Here is a 7,440-nt window from a genome sequence, read left to right as displayed (position 1 = left end):
AATCGGTGTCCTCTGAAGTGCGCTGTAGGATTCAAGTTTATAAATAATCACCCCTGTTTCCATATTTGCAGCACTGGATCTCTTTGAAACTTCACGGAGGACTACGCACTCAGGGAGTTGTCCCCGTGGTGTTGTGTCTGACATGTGCCATGGGTAGGTAAGCTATTTGCATAAGTAAATATAGTAATAAGCATCTCACCATATCATTGTACCACTGTCTCGTGCCAGATCCACGCTTTGTCAATTCTTCATCCTTTAAGGGTTAACATACGAGGGACCTTTGACAGCTCTGAGCCTGTACTTGCTAGAGTTTAGAAGATTGAGGAGGATCTCACTGAAACCTGTTGAATATTGAAAGGCCTAGATAGAGTGGACAGAGAGGCTGTTTTCAGTAATTGGGGTAGTTGAGGACCAGAGGGCATAGCATCAGAAAATAAGGCATCATTTTTGAAGAGATGAAGAAGAATTTCCTTTCAGCTAGAGGATGGTGAAACTGTGGAATTCATTGCCACAGACGACTGTGGAGGCCAGGTTATTGGATCTGTTTAAAGTGGAGATCGATAGGTTCTTGATAAGTAAGGGCATCAAAGCTTTTGGGGAGAAGGCAGGATAATGGGGTTGAAAGGGATAATAAATCAGCCATGGTGGGATGGCGGATCAGACTAATGGGCTGGATGGCCTACTTCTACTACTATGTCTTACGTTTCAGGAAGTCAAAAGAGGTTGCAGAAACTGGAACCCGGAACTAAAAAGTGGAATAACACAAAGGGTGAAGGCAGAAGTTGTGATATTTTAGGTCTGGATTTTGAGTAAGCAGTGTTATAGTCAGAAACATACAGCATGAAGTCAGTCAAAGTAAGTCACCATGTACTACCTTGAGAGTAATTTTCTTGCAGGAAAATAAAGTATACAGAAAGACTGACAACCAATGTGCAAAAGACAAATTGTGTAAATAAAAAAATAACTAATACAGAGAACATGAGTTGTAGAATCCTTGAAAGGGTGTCCATAAATTGTAGCATTAGTTCAAAGTTCTGAGTGAAGTTATCCACACCAGTTCAGAAGCCTGACAATTGTAGGGTAATAACTGTTCCGGAATCTGGTGATGTGAGATCTAAGGCTTCCGTACCTCCCGCTTGGTTGGAGTAACGAAAGGAGAGCATGGCCTGGATTTTGGGGCTCTTTGAGATGGATGCAGCTTCCTTCTGGCAGTGCTCTGTGTGAATATGCTCAATGGCGGGAAGGGCTTTTCCTGGGATGAACAAGGCTGTATCCACTACTTTCTGTAAACTTTTCTATTCCTTGGCATTGGTGTTTCTGTACCAGGCTGTGATGCAATTGGTTAGGATATTCTCCTCCGAGCAACTATAAAAGTTGGTCAAACTTCTGGGTGACATGTCAAAGCTTTCACCTTTCACCTCTGCCCTCCAGTTTTAGACTCCCCTACCATAGGGAAATGGCTGTGGTTGTTCATATTACTGGTCAAGATGGAACTTGCATACAATGCTCCTTCGATCAACGTCTTCTGGATAGATCATGAAACCATGTAGTTCACTTTTTTCACGTCTTTTATGTTTGTTTTTCATCTTGAATGTGAATCTGGAACTGTATAAGCCTGTGGTTGTGTAGTTTGGAGATCATTTGGGTGTGTCAGCACTCTGCAGTCTCCGTGAGGATTCCAGGAGGCGGCGGCAGAGTGAGTGAACCTCAACAGTGAGAAGACCGCGGGGTGGGAAGCAAGCCAACGTTTGACTCTATTTCACCAATTATAGCTTCCATTTCTCACTGATTAAAGTGACAAGGGAGATTGAAAGATCGAGGTGAGTGCAGGAGGTGAGTGCAGGCTTCCTGCCTTTTGGTCCCTGGGGGAAATCACTCTGCTGTTAGAGAGGGGAGACTGCCTTTTGATCACAGATGGGATCGCTCTGCTGCTGAAGAGGGGAGACTGCCTTTTGATCGCTCTGCTGCCGGAGAGGGGAGAGGTTGCCACTGTGCCCAGAGGATATTACCCAGGCTTTCTGCATTGTAGTTATGGACTTAGACTACAGACCATTTTTTCAGTCTTATAACTTTTTTTATATTCCGTATATTTTGTGTGATCTTTCTAATTTTTTTGTGTGGGGGAGGGGGACTTGGGGGATCAAGATGCCCATTGTATTTTTGTTTTTTTGTGTTGGGAGGCGGCATTTGGGGGTTGATGACCATGCTGTCGTTCTGTTCTTTCTTGGTTTCATGGCTATCTGAAGAAGAAGAATTTCAGAGTTGTATGCTTTGATAATAAATGAACATTTGAACCTTACCTATATCACTCATGAGTGGATATAGATCTCTGTGTGGCTCCTAGAAATATTCTACCATTCAACTTCTTTTCCCTGTAACACCCTAACAAATCAAGAACCATTCAAAGTCTGCCTTAAATATATCCAAAGACTTGGATTCCACTACCCTCTGTGACAACAAATTCCACTGATTCCCGCTCTGGCTGAAGAGATTCCTTCTATTCTCAGCTTTAAAGGGACATCCCTTTATTCCAAGTCTGTGCCCTCTGGTCCTATACTCTCTTACTAAAGGAAAATTCCTGTCCACTCTCCCCAAGTCTTCAGTATCCAGTAGAACTCAGTAAGATCTCCCCCTCACCCCCATCCTTCTGAACTCCATCGAGTACAGACCCAGAGACATCAAACACTCCAATCATTCTCGGGGTCATTCTTGTACATGAATTTATTATTGTCACCTGTACCAAGTTACAGCAAAAAACCTGTCTGGAATACCATCCTGATCAATTCATCACAACAGTGCATTGAGGTATTACGTTAAATCAATAACTGAGTGCAGAGCAAAAATTACACAAGACTATAAGATACTGTGGGAGCAGAATTAGGCCATTCAGCCCATCATTCCACCATTCCACAAACACTGAATAATTATTCCTCTCAATCCCATCTCCTGCCTTCTCCCCGTAACCTCTTATACCCTGACTAATCAATAAACTATCAACCTCTGCTTTAAATATATTCAGTGTCTTGGCCTCACAGCCACCTGTGGCAAAGAATTACACAGATTCACCCCTCTCTGACTAAAGAAATTCCTTCTGAACTCTGTTCTAAAAGGATGTCTTTCTATTCAGAAACTGTGCCTTCTGGTCCCAGAATCCCCCACTATAGGAAGCATTCTCCTTACATCCATTCTATCCAGACCTTTCAATACTCGATAGGTTTCAATGAGATCGTGCCCCCCATCCTTCTAACTCCAGTGAGTACAGGCTCAGCACCATCAAACACAACTCATATATTAACTCTTTCATTCCCAGAATCATTGTCATGAACCTCCCCTGGACCCTCTCCAATGTCAGCACATCTTTTATTAGATAGCAGGCCCGAAACTGCTCACAATACTCCATGAGGGCTTAACAGTTTCTTATAAAGCCTCAGCATCACATCCTTGCTCTTATACTCTAGTCGTCTCAAAATGAATGCAAGCATTGCATTTGCCTTCCTTACCACCAGTTCAACCTGCAAGCTATGAGTTTTACACAGACTCCCAAGTCCCTTTGAACCTCTGACTTCTGAATTTTCTCCCCATTTGGAAAATAGTCTGTGCCTTTATTCCTTTATACCCAAAGAGCCTGACCATACACTTCCATGCACATAGTTCCAACTGTCACATCTTTGCCCATTCTCTCCATCTGTCTAAGTCCTCTACAGACTCCCTGCTTCCTCAACACTACCTGCCCCTCCCCCTATCTTAATGCTTTCCACAAACTTGGCCACAAAGCCAACAATTCCATCATCCAAATCATTCACATATAACACGAAAAGAAGTGGTCTCAACACCAACCCCTGTGGAGCACCACTAGTCACCAGCTGCCAAACTGAAAAGACCCCATTTATTCCCACTCTCTGCCTCCAGACAATCAGCCTCTCTTCTATCCAAGCCAGTATCTTCCATCTAATAGCATGGGCTCTTATTTTGTTAGGCAGCCTCATGTGCGGCACCTTGTCAAAAGCCTTCTGAAAATCCAAGGAAACAACATCCATTGACAACACAGACAAAATGCTGGAGGAACTCAACGGGTCAGGTAACATCTATGGAAATGAATAAACAGTCATCATTTTGGACTGAGACCATTCTTCATGACTGAGAAAAAAAGGTGTAAGTTGCCAGAATAAAAAGATTGTGGAAGGGGAGAGAAAGGAGGCTAGTTTGAAAGTGATAGGTCCACTGACTCTCCTTTGTCCATCTTGCCTGTTATTTCCTCAAAGATAAGCATATTTGAGGGGTCAAATAATCTCCTATACAGCAAATCTTAATAGAAAGTCCTGCGCAGAGCGATTAGACCTCATTAATCAGATTAAAGAATTGGATCAACTGTATGATCAAACTAAGAATCCTGAATTATACAAGAAGCGTGTAGAACTTCAAACTAAATTTAATCTTCTGTCTACTCAACCTGTCAAACGCCAACTTCTTGAAAGTAAGAGTTGCTTCTATATTCATGGTGACAAATCTGGTAAATTTCTAACCAATCAGCTGAGACGTTCCAAAGCCAAACAACATATTACAAAGATCCGGAAGGAGAATGGAGACTTTACATCGGATCACTTAGAAATCAATGACGTATTTAAAAATTTCTATTCTCGACTTCATTCCTCTTATTGAATGACAATATCTCTGTTGATCATTTTTTAAATAATCTGAATATTCCTTCGCTTTCATCTGATTTTAAAGCCAAACTTAATGCACCTATATCATCAGAAGAAATATCTTTTGCAATTTCTGCATTGTCTTCAGGGAAATCTCCTGGACCTGATGGGTTCCCCGTAGAATTTTATAAATCATTCTCTTCACTTCTTTCTCCTCAGTTACTCTCAGTATTATCTGACTTGTTTAATTACGGTAAATTGCCACCCTCTTTTAATGAGGCATCTATTATTCTTTGATTAAAAAAGGGTAAAGACCCAACAGAGTGTTCCTTGTATAGGCCGATTTCTTTGCTTAATGTTGATATTAAAATCTTGGTCAAAGTTTTGGCTTATAGATTAGAAACTGTTATTCCCTCTATTATTTCTGATGATCAAACTGGTTTTATTAAAAACCGTCTTCCTTTTTTTAACATTCGGTGTTTATTTAACATTTTATATTCACCTCTAACTGGGATTCCTGAATGTGTTATTTCCCTTGATGCGGAGAAAGCATTTGATTGTATAGAGTGGAACTACCTTTTTGCAGTTTTAGAAAAATTTGACTTCGGTCAAAGTTTTATCTCTTGGATCAAATTGCTGTATTTGTGTCCTACTGCCTCTGTTTTGACTAATTTTCAGAAATCCCAGTTATTTAACCTCAAACGTGGCACCCGTCAGGGATGCCCTTTAAGTCCCTTTCTCTTTGATTTGGCTATAGAACCTTTGGCGATAGCATTTCGAAATTGTCCTGAATTGACCGGGATTTGGAGAGGGGGTGTTGAGCATAAAGTCTCTCTTTATGCTGATGACTTATTACTTTTTCTTTCAAATCCGTCTACATCCTTACCTCCAATGTTTTCACTTCTTGATCAGTTTAGCCAGATCTCTGGCTATAAACTTAATTTACATAAGAGCGAACTTTTCCCAATTAATAAAGAAGCACAAGAATTAACATTTTGTGATCTCCCTTTTAAAGTAGTTCATAATCAATTTACTTATCTTGGGATTCCAGTCACAAGGAAGTTTAAAGATCTCTTTCGTGAAAATTTTGCCAATCTTTCATATACTATAAAACAGAGTCTGTTACAATGGTCACCTCTATCTATGTCTTTGGTAGGTCGTATTAATGTTGTTAAAATGTATGTTCTCCCTAAACTTTTATATTTATTTCAATCAATCCCAATTTTTATTCCTAAATCTTTTTTAGATTCCTTAGACTCTATTACTTTGTCATATCTGTGGAAGAATAAGCGCTCTAGAATTAATAAAGTTTATCTCCAAAAATCTAAAAAAGAGGGTGGCATGGCTTTACCTAACTTTCGTTTATATTATTGGGCAGCCAATATGCGTTGTGCTACCTTTTGGTCTTTTTTCCATGGCCAACCCGAGTGCCCTAATTGGGTGGCAATGGAGTTGAGTTCCACTAAAGATTTATCTATCTCTGCACTTCTTGGCTCTGTACTCCCTAGTAGTTTGTCCAGATTAATTGTTAATCCTTTTGTTAGACACACTTTGCATATATGGGCTCAGATTAGGAAATTTTATGGTTTCCATGGTTTTTCCTTTTCTAGCCCTATCTTACATAATCACCTTTTTTTTACCTACTACGTATGACTCAGCATTCCAGGATTGGTATTGGAAGGGCATTAGACATTTTGAAGATCTTTTTATTGATAATCACTTCGCATCTTTTCAACAGCTCTCTGCTAAGTTCAATCTGCCCAATGCTCATTTTTTTAGTTATCTCCAAATTAGACACTTTATTAATCCTTTAATTCCTAACTTCCCTGAAATGCCTGAGAAAAATGTTATGGATTTATTTCTTTCTATTAATCCACTAGGTAAAGGTTTAATATCATTTATTCGTGATAAATTAACATCCTTACGGCATGCCCCTGTGGATAAAATTAGAATGGCTTGGGAGCATGATTTAAATATCTCCTTATCTGATGAGACCTGGGACTCAATTCTCAAATCGGTTAATTCAACCTCTCTTTGTGCTCGCCATTGCCTTTTACAGTTTAAGATTGTTCATAGAGCCCACATGTCTAAATCTAAACTATCTCGATTTTACCCTAACATTAGTCCTCTCTGTGATAAATGCAAAAGGGGTGAGGCCTCTCTCATTCATATGTACTGGTTTTGTCCTAGCTTGGAGAAATTTTGGAAAGATGTCTTCATAACGTTATCTTATATTCTGAATCACCACCTAGAACCTAACCCTTTAATTGCTTTGTTCGGTTTCTGGGGTGAGACAGATTTACGTCTGAGTTCGACTAAGTGTCGAATATTATCTTTTGCTTCTCTCCTGGCTAGACGTTTAATCCTCCTTAGATGGAGAGATGTTGCCCCGCCCACGCATGCTCAATGGCTTAACGATATTATGTCCTGCTTAGACCTTGAAAAAATTCATTATTCAGTTCTTAATTCAGATACAAAGTTCCATAAGGTCTGGGGACCTTTTATTGAGTACTTTCATAACCTTCCTCTTAACTAAGGTTTTTTTTTCGGTCCCTTGCTTTCAGCTCTTTTTTTTTCAGTAGTAGGCATTAATATCTTCTGTTGCTAAGTGTATTTAAAGTTTTGGGGGTTTGAATGTCCTGATTTATATTCTCTATATTGTGTTGTGGTTGGTCTGGAGTTCTTTTTTGTTGCGGGGCTTGGGGGTGATACTAATTTTACATGTCTTCAATTTGGGTGATTTCTCAATTATCTTCTTTTGTATTATATTATTATTGTATGTTTATTTTTGCACTGT

This window comes from Hypanus sabinus, chromosome 3 (genome assembly GCF_030144855.1).
Source record: "Hypanus sabinus isolate sHypSab1 chromosome 3, sHypSab1.hap1, whole genome shotgun sequence".
Classification (NCBI taxonomy): Eukaryota; Metazoa; Chordata; class Chondrichthyes; order Myliobatiformes; family Dasyatidae; genus Hypanus; species Hypanus sabinus.
The sequence above is the reverse complement of the archived record's forward strand: the minus strand, read 5'-3'. Positions refer to the sequence as shown.